General features: G+C 33.8%; 1 protein-coding gene across 11 annotated transcripts in view; it reads left to right on the top strand.

Annotated features, from left to right (window-relative positions):
- Positions 1 to 21,810, top strand: part of LOC135836570 (protein lin-10-like) — a 149,511-nt gene that overhangs the window by 68,314 nt on the left and 59,387 nt on the right. The gene's annotated exons all lie outside the window — the stretch shown is intronic.

Below are 21,810 nucleotides of genomic sequence, written 5' to 3'. Positions count from 1 at the left end.
ATTCCAATTGGTAAGTAAATTTTCGTAAATTGCTGGGGTAATTTTCAGTTTTTCAATAAAGTTGGTTGGAAATATTGGTAAATTACTGGGGTAATTTTTGGTAAATTGGTAAATTTTAGTAAATTGCTGTGGTAATTTTTGGTATTGTTAAATTAGTGGGGTAATTTATTTTGTTGTATTGGTGTCAACCATTGGAAGTAAATTACTGGGTTAATAAAAAATTGGTAAATTAGTGGGGTAATGTCTGGTAAATTACTGAGGTAAATGTTGGTAAATTGTTGGGGTTATTTTTGGTAAATTGGTAAATTTTGGTAAATTGGTAAAAACCTTTGGCAGTAAATTACTGGGGTGATTAAAAAAGTCGGTAAAAAATTGGTAAATTTGTGAGAAAATGTCTGGTAAATTACTGAGGTAAATGTTGGTAAATTTCTGGGGTAATTTTTGGTAAATTGGAAAATTGGTAAATTGGTGGGTAATGTCTGGTAAATTACTGAGGTAAATGTTGGTAAATTGCTGGAGTTATTTAAATTGGTAAATTTTTGTGAATTGGTAAATTATGGTAAATTGGTAAATTTTGGTAAATTGGTAAATTTTGAGGTAATGTCTGGTAAATTACTGAGGTAAATGTTATAAATTGCTGGGGTTATTTTTGGTAAAATGGTTGGTAAATTGGTAAATTTTGGTTAATTGGTGGGGTAATTTTTACTTTTCTGATAAAATTGGTCGAAAATTTTGGTAAATTGCTGGGGTAATTTTTGATTTGGTAAAAGTTTTTTGTAAATAGCCAGTAACTTTTGATAATTTTTTTATTTTTCTGTATAACAAAGCAAAGTCGGTTGATCTTGCGTACTGCGCAAGATGTTTTTTCAATTCAACCCTTATACATTAGATAATTACTGGTTTCGGCCCGCCCTGGAGCCTCCAGCGATTTGGAATTTTGAATTAAAGTTCGTTTTTGGATTTTGGCGAATGTTTGAAAATTTTAAAAAATTCAAAAACGCTACATTTGTTCATAAAACCTATTTTTTTTTAGCAAAGTGAATCATTATGAATAGTTTCTTTAATAATTCAACTCCCACAAACAAAGAACTACTGGTTTTGAATCATTCCTGGAGCCTCCAGCAATTTTCAAAATTTTGGTTGCAAAACAAAAATTTATCTATGTGCAATTTTTTCTATTTTTTATTTCATTTTTTTTTTTTTTTTATGAGATTTTGTCTTAAAATGCATTTAATTCCCCAAAATCAAAATCATTGAATAAGTAATTGACCTTATCATAAATTGATTACAGCAACAAAGACCACATTCCGAAAAATGAAAAAGAAATCCAGGGTCACTTTAAACTTTCATTTTCTTTCAGTCTATATAATTTCGAAAACAAACCTCATCCAGTACGTACAAAACAAACATTAAAGGGGAAAAAAGGTAACCTGGTTGAAAAAATTGGTCCATTTGTATTACGTATTGGTACCGCAATGGTCATTTCATTACCAATGGTTACAGCTTTTGGAAAATATTCACCGTCGTTATAGTACAAAATAAACACTATAGTAAAGTCGAAATGAAAAATCTTGTACGCGTGTAAAGCAACAGGAACAGTGAACAGCGCAGCACTGGGAAATCTAATAAAAAGAAATCATAGCACTGAGCGTAGTTTTTCCGAATCGGGCGAAAATAATGAAATTAAAAAATAATACCCCAACGTTGGTATAATTTAACGTAGTGTAATTCGTTTCGAGGGGCGAGCGAGATCTCCCAGAAGAATTACAAATTCAAATACCACGCCGACGACTTTTGTTGCTTTTGTTGTTTCCGTTGCCGAAGGCGAAATCTTTTGCAACGTTAACCGCTTTTCTTGCCAAAGTAAAAACCTTATATCAACATTTTCGAATGACCTATCGTTATATCGTCGTACGTCCTACGGTCTTGGTCAAGCTTTTATACGTACGTATCTGGTGAAACGCAAGTGGCAAGAGGACCGTATTTTTCGTGAACGCGATTTCAAAGTATTACGCTTCGTTAAAGGCTATTTCGAAGGCTGAAACAAGTTTTACCCATTTGACAAATAAAAGCAATGCGCGTAATACAAATTCGGCAAACATTACGGAAAGCGGTTCAATTAAAATTTCAGCTTTTGTTGGCCGGAATTTATTTAATTTCTGACCCACCTTTTCTGCCCCTCTACTCTTTCTTCCTTCTTCAGCAGTATGTTCGGTGCACTTTATCTTTTTCCAGCCACCAGCTTCACAGAGTGGCAAAGTTGAAGTAATTTTTGCTCGCCTCTAAAACCGACCAGCGAATTATTTGCTTGTTCCGTTTTCGTATACCTACTCGTAACTATACTATACTATACTATACGTATACCGGTCTGGTGTGTTTATTTTAATTTCGTTCTCGTTTCCTGATGCCTTGTTTTGCTCCACATAGGTAGGTATACCTAGTAAAAGAGAGAAGTAGAAAGAGACACAGATAGATATTTATACCATTGTATTGTTTTATTTGCAACCAATCGATTGTTATACTATATAGTTTGAATGTCTTGTACCGTTCGTCTATAATCTCTTACACAAGCCTTGTTAATTTCCTCTTTGCAACGGCGTCCGTTTAGCCATATCATCCTCTTGTATCCTGCGTTCTCTGCACACATTTATTCCCTTTAATGTCACTCATTCCCTTCCTCTTCATCTCTCCGTCTTGCTTTGTGCTCAAGCATATAAGGTAAAGGTAAAGATAACAGCACAATTCGGGTTCAACAATTCTCCTTCTTCATTCTGTCGTCGATTAAACCTCTCCTCCTTTCACATTACTGGGTGTTCCGCAAAGGATTTCGAATCATTTGTCTGCTACGAAGCAAAACAAATTACACCAATGTAGATTAATTTGCCAACATTGAAAAATGAAGGGACATAAGTAGAGATGGATGCCTGCGATTTTTAGATGTTTCAAAGGTTTTCAAAAAATACTACAATATGATAATGAAAAATGTTCACCAGAATTTTGTGTACTTTGTTAGGTACTAAATTTAATCGGAGTTGAATTAGAACGCGTTCAAGTACTTACTTACATATTTTAGATTTGATTTAAAGAAAACAAAAAGGCTTGAAAACCAGTTGCAAATTGTTTGCAAAGAACCAAAAAAAAAAATCAAAGGATAAGCAAAATTCACCACCGAGCCAAATTTTGAAAGTTTTAATTCATTCATAAATCTTTGAAATCTTTTAAAATTTAAATTTGGCCAAATTTCCAATATAATAATTAGAATTTGATAAAATCGCAATAAACTGTTGATAAAGTTGATTTAAATTAACTAGATTTTAATATTTTCGACCTCTGAAATTGATTGATGAGGGTTTCCAGCTCTTTTACAGCTTCCTGGATTTTCATGAGTTGTAGAAAATTCACGTTTAATTACTCATTAAAATTTGATTAAATTTTGCATTTTTTCCAAAGTTCTGCTTCTTTATAGTATTTTCCTCTACTTATAAGTATTATGTACATACATGACGTTTGATCAATTTCATTTCTAACCATTTTTACATCATTTATCAATTTTTTTCTCATTTTAAACTATTTTACCAAATTTTTCTTGATTTTTGAAAAATTTCTCCAAATGTTGTGTCTTTTTAACAATTGTTTTGCACTTTTTCTAGGTAAGTACTTCAGCGTTTTTTTTTTTCAAATTTCCAGTCATTTTTGTAGTGCTTGCTCAATTCTGAGAATATTTTATGGATCTCACAAATTACGATTTGCTCGTCATTTTCAATTTTGGTAGAAGGTTGGCGTTCATTTCAAATAAAATGAAAATCATTGTGGACGTTTTGAAATTCTCCCTCAGGCACTCAATTTTTTCAAAAGGAAAAGTCTAAATTACTCGGTTCCTAGTGCACCTAATGGTGTCTGTCACGGTTTCGCAGGGTGTTTGCTGGTGAGATGGTTGTCATCAGCTCTGAACTTTTCTTCCTCTTGTTGTTTTCCCTTGTACATATGTACAGTAAGTCACACTTGATAGAATTAGGGATAATAGAATAATTTGGTTAATGGAATGAAATATGTTGGGATAGAAAGTTTGTATCTTCTTATATGCAAATTTTATCGCTTATTAGAATAGAAAAGAGCAATTAACTAATCTTTATCTTCAATGGTGGAAAATATCATGAATTTCAGCAAAATTCAACAAAAATTGGATGAAAACTGGATGAAAACGTGTTGAAAACATATTGTTAAAATGACGTACAAATACGAAATAAAGATTCAAAAATAGTGAAAATTGGCGAAAGATGACAACTGAGGATTTTTGTAAAACTTTTATTTATGAAAAAAGAACAAAAATAATGTTTAAAACATATTGAAAGATTAAATGTAACTAAAAAACTGAAAAAGTATTGAAATCAACTTCAAAAAACATCAAAAAGCAGGGCTTTGTACCCAAGCATTCTCGGGTACGGGTATCAGGTACAGGTACAGATTTTCTTCTTGGAGAATTGGGTATGGGTATTCCAGAAGTACAGAAGTATGAAAGGACAAAAGGAGGACAAAACGACCAAAACACCAAACAGATGTAAAGATAAAACGATGTAAGGATGAAAAAACCAGAAGACGAAAGGACGAAAGATGGATTGAGTCTGAAAACACCCACTGATTTAAATAGTGTCTGTCTCAACCACAGGTCCTTACTTGGGTCTGAACATACCCACTGATTGGAATAGTGTTTGTCTCAACCATCCTTGCTTGGACTGATTGAAACAGTGTCTGACTCTACCACTGGTGTTTTCAATTAATTGATTGTTTTTGGATACAATTTTGGGGGAATATCCGAATGTAGTACCCGATCTATTGGGTATTTGGGTTCAAAATAGTTTTATTGGGTACGGGTAGTCGGGTATGGCTTTGAAGCTCTGTCAAAAAGTGATGAAATTTCAACAAAATTTGGAATTTTGCGTTTTTTTTATCATTTTGCTTTTTAAGAATATCCCGGTTTATACAATCAAACATGCCTGGTCCCAACTGAAGAATGCCAAGATCCTGTGTATTTTGAAGCCCATAGAATTGATCCAATATTGCAATCTGCACTCGGCAGATCACAGAGAAAAGTAACTCCATTAAAAAAAGTAAAATAGTAACTTTTCCTGAAACATCGCATTCACATTTAAAAAGTAGGTAATTCCAACTTAGCATATTATGCAGTTGAATTCGTTGGTGGGTGAAATTTTTCACATGTTAGATTACAAATAAAACTTCATTATTCATTGTAAAAGGTAAAACGCTCGGTGGAAAACGTAATGAGAAATCCTTATCACAAGGCTTTTCCATTTGAAGCCGGATTAGAATTCTGGAATGTAATAAATTCGTAACACGTTGGTTGTTTAACTTCATAGCTGAAATGTGCATGTGTACAATATACACGAAGGGCTGAGCTGAAATCTTCTTATAATGAGGTATCGCTCCGGTCTATACTATTACTATGGTACATATAAGGTGGTGTATAGCGTTGACTTTTCTATATTTTGCCCCAAAGCGAAGACACGTCACATATAGTATATACGAAAGCACAACCAGCACCGAGCGACATTCACTTTTACGTGGCGGTTATGAGAGACACGAGGCAGCTTTAGAGAGACATCGTCGTTCTAGTATGATCAGCCTAGGCCTATGGCAGATGGCATGGCATATAAGACTTATACACGCATCTCTCTATATACCTACAACTTTGTGTCCAGAGAGAAAACTTCCATATAGGACTAATTCCTTTTCATCGTGGTGTCGTGTCGTGTCGTGATTAATAGAACCATATGTTATGGTGTAGGTACCGCAGGTACATACTACATTGGCAGAGAAGAGACACACATGAACGCAAAACGCGGATGTTGATCGTATCAAATTGGTCGCGCCCGTGTTCAGGCTGCAAACATGAATGAAAAATTGCCCATTTTACCATCGGCAGCTAGTCCGTTTTTCCGTGCGAGTTCTGTTTACTTGGCTAATTGTAACCGATTATGTACGCTTAATTAAATCACCGCCAGAAATTACGTTGCTTCGACGAGTTTACACGTATTTGACCGTCGCAAACGGGTTTAATTTTCGATAATTCATTACAGAACACGGTTTAAAAATTAATTACCGTGTATACTTTACCAAAACAGATACATACATAGTAGGTACTAAGTATAGGTACATCCGTGTTACGCTTCTGCATGCTTTTGTATGTACATGAGGTGCGGTGGCGCTGCTGTAAGCTCCGATGTATCTCTTTACCCACGTGTAATTGTGTGCAGTACGTACACGTAGTACAGTACACGATGCGACAAATTACATAGTAAATCAAAGTTATAATTTTGATTGAAATTTACTCGATTACGATGCTTCTCTGTTGTACCGAAGCCACCTCGCCTACACCTGTTCGATGCTTTGGTCATTTATCTAATGACCGTATCTATGAACGGTTTGTTTGCTCTACTACTACAACGTGAATTGGTATAAAAAGTACATATACCTTTACCTATGCATCATGAACGTACGTATGTAATACCTAATTTGGATTCGAAAATTCAAATTCCAAAATGGCGTTATATGTAGCTCGCACCAAACTCAATACACGCCCATAACTACACTACACATGTACAATTTGTATGCAGATGCATCTATAATCATTTAAATTCTCCAAAAGAACGTGTTGCATTCGATTAAGCCATCATGTTCGTTTATAAACGATTTACAATTTACATGAATTCGATGTTGTATATTTCAGAAGTCCTGTAGAGTGCTTAAAATATCTATTCCGTTAGTTCAGTATCCGGTATATTCGAGAATTCCTAAAGATATTTATGATGAAACAGACCCTGGTAGTACAAGTGGGCAAAAAGTGCAAATGATCAATAACGGAAATGACTTCTTAATTAACAAAAAATTACAAATTGAAATGAAGAACTCTCAGAAGTACATTAGGCTATCGTATAAAATTTCATGTGCTGAATTCCATACAGGGCCGGGCGAATTAAACTGAAGGAAGAAAGGGGTAGCTTACCCCCAGGGCATTTGGGAAATGGAAAAAATTGTCAAATTTATCTTTTTTGTTACCAGTTGGCATAGAGTGGACGTATTTAATAACTTTAGGATACTAAATAAAAACCAAATGCATAAATTGGCACAATAAATCATCACAAGTTAATGCAAAATTTTCATTTTTGACAAATTTTTGGCAATTTGTGCTATTTTTAAAGAAAATACATTCATTTAGTCTGTAAAAATAATGGAAATTAGTCCTGAAACTGAATCACTCGAACAGAATTTCACTGTGTATTTTCAGCCATTCTGGAGGCTCCAGTGCGATTTTCGATTCCTCCAGAACTTTAAAATTTTCTTAAAAGGCGTGGACATTGGTTAGAACAGCTAAAAATCGAGCTGTGGCTTATTCTCAACCTGTTTGAAATGCTTATCGTGATTGGAGCTGATTTTCAGCTGATTTTCTCGTGAGTGTTTTTTGAACAGTATTCTCCAATTGAAGGGCGGTTTTCCAAAAGTGGATAAGTCAATTTTTTTGAAAATTGAGTTTTTCACGCCATTGTGTTCTATAGGTCGTATCTCACCTATTTAATGCCCAACCTACCCAAAATACCCATTTATCTACGCACAATCCAGCTTTTCTGTAAGTTGCGGATTGCAATCGTTTTTCCAAAACCCAATAAGTCATGATTACTTCGTTTTCGTTACTTTTATAGCCAAAATAGAGCTGCGAATATGGTTTTTTTAATAGATAGTACTGTAATATGTACTTAATTTTCGTTTTTATTTTATTGCCAAAATGCAGATACATTTTTTTTAAATGATAGTACTGTAGATAAATACTTAATTTTTGTCAATTTTATTGCCAAAATGGAGGTAAAAAATTTTTTTCAAACAAAAAATTTTTTTTCGTAAATTTATTGCCGAAATAGTGGTAAGATTTTTTTAAAATTAAAAATCTTTTTTTTTCAATTTATAGTGTTGTAATAGGTATTTAATTTTTGTTTAAAATACAGGTAAAATTTTTTGTAATCAATTTTTTTGGTCATATACTTTTGTATTGTGATTGGAGTTTACTTACATCAATTTGCAACACTGGTTTCATCATATAAATGAAAACGTGAAAAATTGTTTTTCCAAAAGGCGATAAGTCAGTTTACTTTTTCTGCCGCAGAAGCGCTGCAAACTTGAGTTACACCACGAAACCAACACGTATGTGTTGAGGTAGATCCAATACAACATGCAGGATAGGTGGCATACTCCAAGTGCATCGCGCCTTGGAATGGGCACTAAAAACATCATTTATCTCGAAATCATAATTTTTGACTTATCGCTTTTTGGAAAACCGCCCTTCAATTATCTTTTAAAACAATATGATGGTATTGGTGGTCAAAAACCCACTTGAAGGGTCTGTCTGGAAAATAGCTCAGTGAGTAAGCCATAACTCTTATCTTTAGCTATATCCAAATGCATTTCCACGCCTTCTGATGGATAAATTTAAAATTCTAGAGGAATCGAAAATCGTTCTTGAAGCTTCAGAAGAGTTCGAAATGGTAAAATCCGGATTCGAGGGGTTTGTTTTATGAGATACACAACCATTCATGCAAATTTCAAAAATTTCCCTCGAAACAAAAAATTTTACATTTTTGAATTTTTTCCCTTCAGGTAACATTCTGACCAAAAAAGAAGTGAAATTTTTAATGATTTTGCCCCGTTGAGAAACTATTTTCGTTCATCTCTGATCCCATATCCTGAATTTTATTGAAAATGCTGAGTACCTACCTAATTTCATCAATAGGAAATTTGTTTATTACATTCCCTATTCTTTTGAACTTTTTGTATTTAAATGATACCTAATAATGGAGATTGAAGATGCAGTATATAAAGAACAGAATCATATCCAGCCGATATCTGCCTTCTTCCAAACCAGAATATGGTTCTAATGCTGGAAAAAAAATCGCTTCGTATTAATTTCGAAAAGTTTTTTCATTTTTCTGCTTACGCGAGCTTGGTAAAAAAGAAAGGAAAACTAAAAAAACCGAAACAGAAACAAAAACAAACGCAAGATGATAAAAAATTAGAACGTCGAAAAAGTTTTTCGTTTTTATTTTAAATAAGATATTCGATGAAAAATCCGGTAAAAATTTTTCCATTTCAACAAAAGTACATAAATGAAAATTTATCATTTTTTCCCCGTAATTCATTCTCCGAAAAAATAATACGCTTAGATACGTAATTATTGTTATTGTTTTCTTTAATATTTTCTTCCTGTCTCGTGTATTTCCAACTTTTCAGCAGTATCTTTTTCCCTTTTGAATTTCAGCATTAAAAAATAATAAAGTCGAATTGGTACCCTATATTTTTAATTTCAATGATATTTTCACTTCAAAGAGCAACGATTAAAGAAGTTCATAAATGAATACCCACCTACTGTCAGCCAGCTACTTCCTTGTGAAAATAAAACTATGCAACCCATATTACGCGCAGTCCACCTTGAGAAAATACGAGTACTGAACCTGCTGTATTATTTAGGAATAGCCTAGGCTACTTTAGTGGCGTTTTGACGTTGGCGTTGAATGAATTTCTCACGAATTTTTGAAAAAGAATAAGCTATACAAGACGGGGAATAGCCCAGTGGCAGTTTCGCAGAACTTTTTGACCGGTGAGCTTTTTCGTGATGTGGAAAATAGAATAAATCCTGAGCCATTGCGATTACATACAAGACAATGAAAGAATAACTTTTGAATTAAAGTTCGTAAGGTATTAAAAATGTGTTTCTGTAACAATTAATACTTTAATTGTGTAGCTTTCAAGGTCGAAGAAACATTATTAAAGAAAAGAAATTCGTAACACGACAGGAAATACAAAAGCAGTAGATTTGTCTTTTTTTCGACAACTTTTCTTTTCCCTTTTGCTAAGCTGGGGTTTAATTATGCGTGACTTTTTTTTACACCTTTTTTTAATTTTTGGTGCTATTGTTTGCCTTTTTTCCTTAGGATTATAGGGGCAGGTTTTAGTATTTTATGTGAGAAGTACAAAATGTTGGAGGAAGTTGGTTGTACAAAGTTGAATTTGAAATATCTTATTATGGAAAATGGAAACTGAATATTCCAGATACTCTTGCAAAAGGTTTTTTTTGAACATTTCAGTCATCAAAATCCAACGAAATTTGAGTACCTAATATCTCGCGAAAAAGGCATTTAGAGGTGTTGAAAACATGTTAAAATAGTATTAAATCACCCTCCTCCTCCTCCTAAAAAAATGAAAATCAATAAAAATGACTAGAAACAAAGTTTCTGTAAAGTTTGACAAAACCTGATGAAAATTGCATGAAGCATCGTTTAAATTATTTTAATGTATGAATAAAGCATTGAAAGCACTAAAAATCTACCAAAAAAAATGATAAAATTTTACCTAGAAAGGTTTGACAAGATTAAGCAAGAATTACAGAAAACATCGTTGAAATCTCTTTTTTAATTTTGGCCAAAATGGTACATAAAAATTTTGCTTATTTTGTGCCTTTTTTCGTTGTTAGCGTTTCGTGCGTTTCTTTGGGTAAAAATAGGTAAAATTGCAAAAATTGCAAAAATTAGTTCCAAAAATACAAAAATTTATTAACTTTTTGCACATTTTAAAAAAAAACAAAATAATTTTTAAAAATAAATTAGGTATTTTAAAAAAAACAAGGGATGAAAAACTGAAAAATAATAGTTTCAGTTTTCATGTTTCAATTTTCAGTTTTTAGATTTTCTTTTTTTTAATTTTCAATTTCGGTTTTAAGTTTTAGTTTTTTCCTTTTTTTTCCTTTTCTTCTTTTAGTTGATTTTGGTTTAAGTTGTACATATACCTATTTTAAGGGAGGTATCTTATTGGGTTTGAGTAAGTAAAGCTTCATTTTGATATGAAACGCGTTTAAAAATCCTAGCCCTATACCTACATGTTAAAATGGTATTAAATCACAAAAGAACGATCAGAATCACTGAAAACTGCTGAAAAGTGATGAAATTTCAACAGATTTTGACAAAATGGTGTAAAAATTTTCACAACACATTGTTTAAGTGACTTCAAAACACAAACCTAAAAATCAAGGAAAAGCTACTGGAATGTGTATTAGAAAAGCTGTGCAAAATTCGCATTTAAAAGTGTCATGAATGGCATGAAAAAGTGTTGAGTATGGAATTATGTTTTAATGATGTTGGAACACAAAAAAAAACTCATTTTAATCGATGAAAATTTCCAAAAAATAATGAAAATTTGGTGATACTTTTGGCCTATAAATTGCACTTTCATTTCATTAAAAGTTACTTAAATTTTGGTAAAATTGGGCAAAATTTGAAGAAAATTGCTTGAAAAATCTTCAAAATTTGCCGAAATTGGCAACATACTCGTAGAAAAGGTTTCAAAGAGAACACGTTTGAAAATGTAAGACCTTCAAAAATGCAAAAAACTATTATTTTTCTCGTAATATCATGGAAAAGTTAAATATCAACCTGAATTTGGACCAAGTTCGTCAAGTTTTTCCATGTTTTATAATTTTTATTTAAAAAATTGAATTTTATCATTTTGGGAACCTCTGACAACTCTTCCGGGTGACTTACGAGCACATTTCTCCAAATTGGTAACCAATCGCATCTGACGAAAATGAGTTGAAAAAAATCGAAGATTTCTAATTGCGAAGGAAAAGGAATCATACAGAAGAAGGAAAAACGATATGCAGAGTAAAATGCCATATTTTCACACCACATGTGAAAGTTCCATTCATAACCCCGAAATCGTATAAATTTCTCTTCGAAAACAAATATGAATACGATATTTTGATAAAAACAGCTGCTCTGTGCAATTGGTTATGGTTGCTAAGTATTTTACAATTTAGTTGTAAAAATAACTCCTCGACGGGTGTAGAATTGTCTCGTTCGCTGTGTACGACGAATATACGAATACTACGAGTACGAGTAGTATACATAATCGTGCATATCTTAATATAAACGAATAAAGTTGAAGTGTGTGTACATAGGGAAGAAAAAAGCGAAGGGTGTTGAGAAAAAAAGGGTGGCTTTGATCTTTTTGACCGAACTCCCTTATATTACGTGGATATTTCTTGGAAAACAATGGTTAGTCAGCAATGTCGCGCGTTGTCTAGTCGTTTTTGGCTTGGCTTGGTTTCGCGTGTGCTGCGTAACTTTTACACGTTACCTACCCCTAAAGCATATCGACTTGTTGGTAGCTGGGGGTTTTATAAGTAGTGTTATCTTGGCGCCACGCCGCGGCTGCTGCCGCGCGACGCAAGAAATAGGGGGATTTTCTCCGCTATTCATACTATACTCGTAGATGGCGAAAGAGTAGAGAATTTTTAGTCGGTGAAAATCGTCACCATCGCGAGCTTATATAGTAAATTAGCATTAAAAGTATGCCGGTGTGTACGGATAACGAATGTTTACCATTATGGAAATACCAAGCCGGTGATATTTTTGGGCGTATGAGGCATTGAGGCCGCAAAGGCATAGGCAACGCAGCACATCGCGGATATGCATTAAATTTATTAATTCAGTCGAGTTCTTACGCACTGGCATATTTTAGAGGTTCTTTTGTGTAGGCCTTTTTTTTTCTGCTCGGCTTTTTCTCTCGCTCTCTCTCGCTCGTTTACGAATGTTTTACCGCAAACACGCAAATGCTTTCTTCAATGGTACGAATGATCGGACGAATCGAGCAGAACACACGTTTTGGTTTTGCTTTGTCATCGCGACGCGGCACGGCAGCACGCCGCACCACCATGCTGGCTAAGGCTAGGCTAACGTTCGATGCGAAAGTTAACCAAATCGACGTGCTTTTTCCTTTTTCCTCATCTATTAAAATGACGATCGTCATCGTGCCGGATACATTTATGCGGTGTAATTTAAAAATAATGATAAGCGCGTTACACATATACGAGTATTCGTATAGTATAGAAAAAGGCCTAAACCCCAGACGAAAGGGAGAGCTAGACGAAGAGAGAGACAGTCGCTTATACGAGTATGTTTTATGGGCTCGTATAATTCGCATTTCGTCCAATGAACACCGAAATAAAAGCTAAAAAAAGATACGACTGGTGGAAAAAAAAGCTGCGATGCTTTTTCAGCCGAATTGTCTGAAAAGTCTAATGTAATGTGATGAATGAAGGCAGTGGGTATATATTTCGATACGAATTTCAACACTCTTGGTTTATTTGGAGGAATTTGCGTTTAATTCATTCTCATTTTTTCCCAAAATTTTATGTCGTCTAGATTTTAAAAATTTGAGCAGTTCAAGTCAATATTATTCCTCTTTCCTTCTTAAATAAAGGTTTTAAAAACCCAAAATTTCAGAAAAAAAATTGAAAAAAATTACAAAAATAAGTATTGAAAAAAAGTTTTTAATTCGGTTCTGCAGCTTTCATTTATACTTTTTTTTGAGTGCTTAAAAATACTCAAGTGATTTTTGAGTTTTTTTAGTTATACTCGTAATTACAAAAGGTGCAGTTGTTTTCATCAGCAACCCCTCTTTTTCGTTGAATTTTTTCGTCACCCCTTCCCCCACCATTCCAACCATCAGACATTTTTTTAAATCGCACGACGCTAAATCGAAAGGGTAGGTGCGACAATACGAGTACATCGCCAGCCAAAATTTTAAGAGCTAAAAAATTGCATTTTTTTGATTTTTGGTGAATTTTTGACAATCATAAAAATTAAAATTTTATCACATTGACCTGAATAATTTTGGAGCATCCAGCAGATAAAATCACTGGAGAAATACATGAATTATTTTGAATCCACAATGTTAAAATTGGGATATGAAAACAATTTTAGCTTTCCAAATTCAGCTTTTAAAAATCTACAGTAGGCTCCGGAATTGCTCAAAACGGTTTTGATTCGAAATCTTTTTCGATCGTTTTGTGGGGTGGGGATCAAAAATAGGGTACATGCCCAAATTTAGCTTCCCTGGTCAATTTAGTTGAATTTTGATTTTCTGGCATGCTTTTGAGCCTATAATTCAAAAATTTACCATGAATCGAAAAATATACTTTAGTTCTGAAATTTTGACTTGTGATGTAAGTATGTTTGCACGCAATTTCGATTCAAGTTTGTCCGTTCAAAATATTTTTGTGAGTTGGGATAGCGTTCGCCTGCTTTGAAAAGGAAGCAGGGTAACAGTATTTTTTTAATGTACAAAAAAATTATATTTCACACATTTCGGCCTAAAAAAAAATTGAAAGAAACAAAGACTGTTCGTGACAATTTTTCCGAAACTTTCAAATTTCAAAAATCTATTCGTGGATTCCAAAAGAGCTCAAAATCGTCGTCAATTGATTTGTTGAGTCGAAAATGGTGCACAGTACGAGGTCTAATCCTCTATACGAGTTTGTCCTAAACCCTAAACGTTTTCAAAATCGTAAAAATTTACCTGATTTGAGAATTTTTGGGCTTGATGAAAAATTGTAATAAGTAGATATTGCAATCATATTTGGGTATGAGAATCTGAGACGGGTGGCTGGGTAGTGGATTAAGGGGAGGGGAGGCGAATTTTATAAAATCCCGAAAATCAGCCATTTTTAAACATTTTTAAACATTTTGTTGGCAGGTTGACTTTTTCAAGGTTCGCATTTGACCTACCTATACTGAGCCTAATCTGGTTTTAGGTTCTGCGAAGCTCATACTATGAGTGACAAAATGGAGCTTAAGTTCCCTCATCTCATCATACAAATTTTCGAATTTTAAGTTTAAAAAAACAACAAAGACCAGAATTTGTCCATAAACAAATTTCGATATAAATTTTGTAAAATAGTTGCCCCCTCCCTCTCAAAAAAAAAAAAAAAACATTTCGAGTCCAAGATCCATTGATGTCGAAAATTTACGAAGTATAACAGTTCCCTATGAATCTGTTAGAATTACAAGTATAAGTTTTAGAATATTTGAATTCAAAATCTTTTATGTTTGCTCACTTAGAATATTTTCTTCTGTTGTACTTACAAAAAAAGTAATTTGGTTCTTATGTCATTGGACAATGAATTTAATTAGCACATTGCGCTCGTGTAGGCACAATATGTACCTAGTACCTAACTACGTATTCAAGGACATGGGAATTATTCGTCGCGAAGTTTTTCCACTGCTTACTTATTTTAATAATTGCATTTTTTTTTTTTAGAAGAATGTACGAATAATGTAAAAACTCAATTAACGTACCATTCAACACACATACATATACACACACAGACACACCTTAACCCCAAACAGCAGACATAAAATTCAGCGTTACTCGGATCGAAAAACTGCTGCTGTCAAAATCTCGTATTATGACGTCATTATTCAATGAATCCGGTGGGCTTTCTTTCCCTTGCCGAAATAATTGGATCTATATACCCTACACCCACTTGTATTAGCACCATTTATCCCTAATTCCTATCTATTTGTAACGAGTATAAATAAATACGCCAAAATCGAACGTACCTACAAAATTACTGTAAATTTCGAATCAATATATTTGTACACACGGAACGGACAACGGGGAACAATTACCGTTGTAAACGCTGCACACGGTATAATATAAACTTAAATTATAAATTTTTTTCGTCACGCCAGGCACAGCGCCCTCAAAGCTGCACCGTCTCTTCGGTAATATTCCACTAACACGAATCCACTTCATTAATTCGTCCAACTTGATGCTATCGATTCGGTGTACTTTTTTCCTTTCTCACAGTTTCGCGCGTCTTAGGGGTGGCCGCCTTGCAGAATTTAACTATAATTTCGCGTTAACGCCGTTTAATTTATATCCGAAACGCGTTAAATTTCTAATTACTTTTTAGTTGAATTTTCTGTGGATGAAATACGGGCTATTGTGTAGGTAGAGTGTCCTATCAAATGCTGGTCGAATTTCCAAAAGTTTGAAATATCTCCTCTCTTCCCTCCTCCTCCATCATTCTGAATAGTGAGATCTGAGCTGATCTGATGATGCATGATCGTATATCCGAGGAGTTTTGATCGAGTTGATAAATTACGAATAGATCTTTGCCTCCCAGGCCTCTTCTACTCATTGAGACTAAAAACATTTTTAAAAAAAAAACTTGAATAAACTCTTTGTCAGCAAGCGACCAAAACGCCTTCCTGGATGGTAGAAAATCTATAATTTACTCGTATTTCCATATAAAAGCGAACCATTGACCGCTGTTTGATTATTCTTTTCTTCGCTACAAATAAGGTACCTTATCGTTACTTGAATGTACTCGTAGTAGTAACTTGCATTACCTGGGTGATTTTTTTCATCAAAAGAACTCCCATCAATAAAGGTTTTAGCGTACAAAAGACTGAAGATTTGTTTACATAATACATTCGAAAGCTAATAGCGAATTGATGTACTACGAAATGTAAACTACAGAATCGTGTACCTATATTGGAGATTGAAGAATAGTTGTAGGTTAGGTAGAGGTACGAATTGCGGACGTTTTCAGCGGTTCGTTTTTTTCCCTTCTTAATCGAACCGAACGCCGAAGCCGAATGTTTTCTTTGTATTTTGGACGGCTTAATTTGGCCGATTTGAAAAATTGATTTGTAGCGTAAAAGCTCACCCTATACGATACCTGTTATGATAGGTGAATGATTTTGTATTTTTTTAAAATGAAAAATTTATTTCATTTCAAATGGCTTCTGGCTGGGGTTAAACTATAGCAGTCTGAAGGGTTGCGAAAGGTTCGCGATAAAGATGGGTAATTTCGAATATACGAATTTACATATAAATAGGGTTGATTTTAGCTACGCTAGAAATTAAACACGTAGCGTGGCGGTGTTTTGATTTTTTTTCTTTAAAATTAAATTTCGCCTGCGAATACGTAGGTACGTGTGACGTATGTGTTATGAACATTTTTCAAAAGTTTCGCCAATTTGCACGTATATCTAGGTAGGTATTAGACGAAAATAGAAACTTGGTAATCGACGTTTTTGTTCGTCGGGGTATTTTTCTCCATAAAAAGCAAAAGCTAACGAAAAAATACTCTCTGGTTTGTGCTTCTTACGAAGGGAAAAAAGGTAGCTCAGGTAATGGCGACAAAATACGAAGGTAATGTGCTTCTTATTGCACTTTCTTTACCGATACCCTTTCTATATAGTCTACCTTGCTTGCAATATAAAAGAACTCTTCGATATTTTGTATGATAGGAAATTCTTTATTGGATTTCGAAAAACAAAGAGAACAAATATTGAATTAGGAAGATTAAAAACTGTCTTTTTTTTTCTACTGTAATGCTTGGTGAACAGATTTTCAAAGGGAGTGATTTTCCTTTTTCGAAGAAATGCCAAAAAATATTACGATCGGTCATTTTTCACCCTAAAAGTATAGGTAGTTCAAAAAGTAGTTCTGTACTTTTGTCCTGTTTTTTAGCTAACGTTTTGAAAAAATATTCCTTGTCAACATTTTTTTAAAAACATTTTTTTTAAAAAATGTTGTTGTCAGGATTAAGAAAATGTTTTTTTTTCTTGTGTGTTTCTTTTGCAAAAGCTGTCCACAATAAAGCCTCATTTTTGTAAAAATTGCAAAAGAAGTATTGCTTAGTAATTATTTGGAAAAATATTTGGAAATGCTTTGAAAAATTTTCTAATTTATTGTAGGCCTTCCTATTTTCAAATGAATTTATCTGTGTAACTCATCAAAGTGGGTTGAAATTAATGTCCCCTGAAACCAACTTCACGATGATAGGGTGTGTAATAGTTCTGCTTGCTTTTTTGCCGAAACATTCAAAAATTGGTTTTCACTTCAATACCGTAGCTTAACAAATCTAATTTCTTCAAAATTCCAAAAAACGTGTGTTTTGACAAAAAGTTCAAAAAATCCTGTTTTTTGCCAAAATTATCAAAAAGTTTGAAATTTTTCTGAAATTTAGAAAAGATACAGTTCGGGCCAAAATTGTCAAGATTACCAAAAAAGTTCTGTTTTTTTTCAAAAATTGTCAAAAGTCTGAGTTTTTGTCAATTGCTGAGAAATTCCTGTTTTCATTGATTTTTCCCTTATGACTGTCTGAAAATTTCTGTTTTTTTTTCAATAAAAATGTTATTTTTTTGCCAAGAAACAAGTTTTTAATTTAAAATGATAAAAAGCTACAAAAAATTGCAAAAAATTGTTTTGTTTTTTTCTGTAAAAATTGTCAAAAAGCCTAATTTTTTTCGAAAATTCAAAAAAAGCTCTGATTCTTTTGCTAACAAAAGCTAAAAAATATCATGTTTTTTACCTAAATTTCAAAAAAAGGTTCTGTTTTTTTTTGCCAAAATTGTCGCAACTGTTCGCTGTTCGATGGTTTCTGCCTAAATTGCCATAAAAAGCTTTTTTTTTTTTTTGATCAAAATTACCAAAATGTTTTACCAAACTTACTAATCAAATTCTATTTTTTTTTCAATTTTTTCAATCAAACTTTGTACAGAAAATCTCATTTATTCTCTCTTGCAGAGCATGATTTTTCAAAAAAAAATTTGTAGTTCTCTTTGGGAAACATTTTGTTTTCAAAAAAATTTTGGCTTGGATAAATTTAAACCCTCCTTTCTCCACACTGAAACATTTGAAAAAAAATCTGTTTTTGTCCAGCTTTAGCTTGTTACCCTATGTTTAGACACCTTGGATTACGTTTTCAAAACTAACCCTGTCACCCATATAAATTGTTCGAATTTCACTCTGAGGCCAAAAATGGTGATGGTTTTTGTGTTACACCATCTTCCCTTGTGCTATTTACCATTCTGTAACTTCCTGGTTTCGTTACCGAAACTGGCCATGTGACCCATCAAAGTGGGTTAAAATGTTACGCCAAAGCCAAAAATGTTTACAGTTTTTGTTTTATACCCCACCCTCGCCTAGTTTTAGCCCCCAACACTTGACTTTGCAACTTCATTTTTCAAAACTATCGTTGTGACCCATCAAAGTGGGTTACAATTTCACGCTGAGACCAAATATGGTGACGGTTTTCATTTCCCATCACCTACTCCGGATTTGGCTCCCTTTATCGCGTAATTTTTACTCACATTCTGTGAGATGAATCGAGACAGCTAAAACTGGCATTTCAATTTCAAGAAATCCTAATAAATCAACACTTTCTGCCGTCTAGATATTGTATTACTTGAACACGTCCATCCAATTGAACTTTTCGATTTGACAAATTTTCTGCCGCATGATGCCGATTTCAAACAATTTTAACGTACGAGAATATTTATGTTTTTATTTTTACTATATTTTTGGGCCCATTTTTTAATATTTTGAACAATTCCGTAGTAATTTTCAAGCTATCTGTTCAATTTCTCTTCCACTATATATATTTTTTTAGATGAAAAAATCGAATCGTCGGATAAATAAATTGTCCTGCAGCTTTTACAAATAAACTATAAAGTTTACTTTAAAGGTTTAAACGCGCGCTTATTGTATCCTAATCTGTTGGACACGTATAGGACACGAATGGACATTTTACTCGATAATGTTTGAATAAAGGGCGAAACGCGACCGGAATACACAACGAGAGTAGAATTTGCGAAAAGGTAGCTGGCTTTTTTTCGTCGATTTACCATAAATATTACAGTATTATTACGATCGTCGTCGTATGTAATGCTACACAGCAGGATACGTGTAAAACCAGAGGCTTTTTATGTATAACATTTCTCAGAAAATAGGAGAAGAAAAAAATCCTAAACAAAACTTTTCACGCCATCGATGTGTGCGGTGAAATTCGCAGCAAAAATCGGTTTAAAAAGGAAATAGCATGTCTGGATGTACAAGCCTATAAGTAAATTGCCTTCGAGAACGAATCAACGATGCTGCAAATCGAAAGCTGCTGAAGCACAGACGGGAAAAAGAACACCTTATATGCCTACTCGACTCGTATTCGGATTCGGAAACTGCGTATCTCCATCTACTATAGGTATACTATCTACCTAAATATATAAACGCGATACTTAGTAAAAAGTAAGTTTAGATCGGTGTAAATTACTTAAGTATATAGTATAGGAAACGACCTGAAGGGAAAGAAGATTCGCCTTCTACGCAATTTTCTTTCGAAACAATTAAGTTAAGAAGGGCGATCGAGAAGGTGAGCGGGGTAAATGGAGTTCATTTTATAGCTGACAAAACTTCCAAAACATCCATGTTGTATAGTAATTTGACACTATGGCTAGGCGCTCTAATCATTGGCAAAGTTTTCTGCAGCATCAAGTTGACGATTGTTTTGCGAGTAAAGTACATGTGCCTGTGCTGTAATTTATAATTGATGCGTTTGATCAAATTTGTCGTCGTCGTTTAAGCAATTTCCAAGCTCCGAGGTGAGGATGGGCTTTAAAAATTCATCGATACGAGGTGTCTATGACGACCGCGTATAGTAGGGTTTCGCGAGCTCTGATCTTTGGTCGCGTTTCACCTAACTCTGTTGCGAGGGCAGGTAACAACGATTTTGTAGTTGAATTATGGTGACACGATAAAATGTATAATCTAGTTTAAAACGAGCTTCGAATTATTAGGATGTTGATGAAGGGATTCGGCGTATGACCGCATCGTGCATCGAGGGGTAAACTTTGTTATTACGGTAGGGTTTTTGAATCGCGTGACTCATAAAAAGCGTTTTGGCAAGGTCGACTCTGTGTGTACTGTGTTCGATTCGAGCTGTGCGATATTGCGATATGCTACAAGAAAGTTGCTAAAAAAAAAAGCTACTTAATTCGTTCGATAATCTTTAATGGATTATCGAAGTTACGAGCTTTTTTCCAACTTGATATGAAATGAAATGAATTATTAAAATTATCAAAGTTATTTTTTTCTGCTTCGGAATAGAAAGCTAACTTTGAAAATTTGTCCCCAGTTCGCTGAGGATTTCTGAGGTTTGGGAAAAATGTTGAGGATTGAAAAATAATCATTTATTTCACATGATACTTACTCTTCTCTCAGTTCACCATACGTTTCTCCTCTTCGAAATGTTTTCAGATTATGTATTTTCCTACTTCAATTTTCTAGTCAAAAAGGCATTTCAATTAGACGACTTTTCAACATTTTCAAGAATTTTATAGCAGTAAAGCCTCTCAAATGAACTTCTGTGAGACTAAAATTTATTTTTATATTATTGGAGGAATTTAACCCCCCCCCCCCATCCAGCTCGTTTCAAGTTCCCCGTGCCCCAAGTACAATCATTATATTTTTTATTTTTTCAAAAAATTTTAAACGCACCTCCTTCCCATCAATAGCTCTATCTGTGGCAGGATGTCCATTCTCTTGAAAAATCTGGAAAACTGGGAAAAGTTGGAGAATTTCGTAATTTTTACGCAAAATCCCAGGAATGTTGAAAAAATGCACCCAATGAAACATATTTCAAGGTTTTGAAAGATTTTGGAAGTTTAATTTTATTTTGAATTAAAAAAATTAATCCAAGTTCAGCTGTTTTTTTATATCCGAAGAAGTATACAACCCGGAGAGAAACTTATGAAAAATTCCCCCCTCCCCCTCCCCGACAACTTTTTCTTCAATTAAAGTATGGGGTGAGTGTAGAAAATTGGAAAAAATAGTCTGGAAAATCTGGAAAAGTCAAGGAAAATGACTTGTCAAAAATAATGGACACCCTGTGTGGTAATACTTACTTCCTGAGGCACACTTCTCTACGATATTTGAAGCTGGAAAAGTCAAGTTGACAAAATGTTTGAAAAAATGGGAAATATACTCGTAGGTACCTACCTGGAGTATTCAATTTCAATTTTCAACCCCTTCCCTCCTCCCTACTCTCTGCAAGTTCCTCATGTTACGACTATCTTCAAATTATGCAGTTCAATTTTTTATTACTCCAGTTTAACTGATTTT

This window comes from Planococcus citri, chromosome 2 (assembly GCF_950023065.1).
Source record: "Planococcus citri chromosome 2, ihPlaCitr1.1, whole genome shotgun sequence".
NCBI classification, from domain to species: Eukaryota; Metazoa; Arthropoda; class Insecta; order Hemiptera; family Pseudococcidae; genus Planococcus; species Planococcus citri.
Note: the sequence above shows the minus strand (reverse complement) of the source record. Positions and strands in the feature narration are given on the sequence as shown.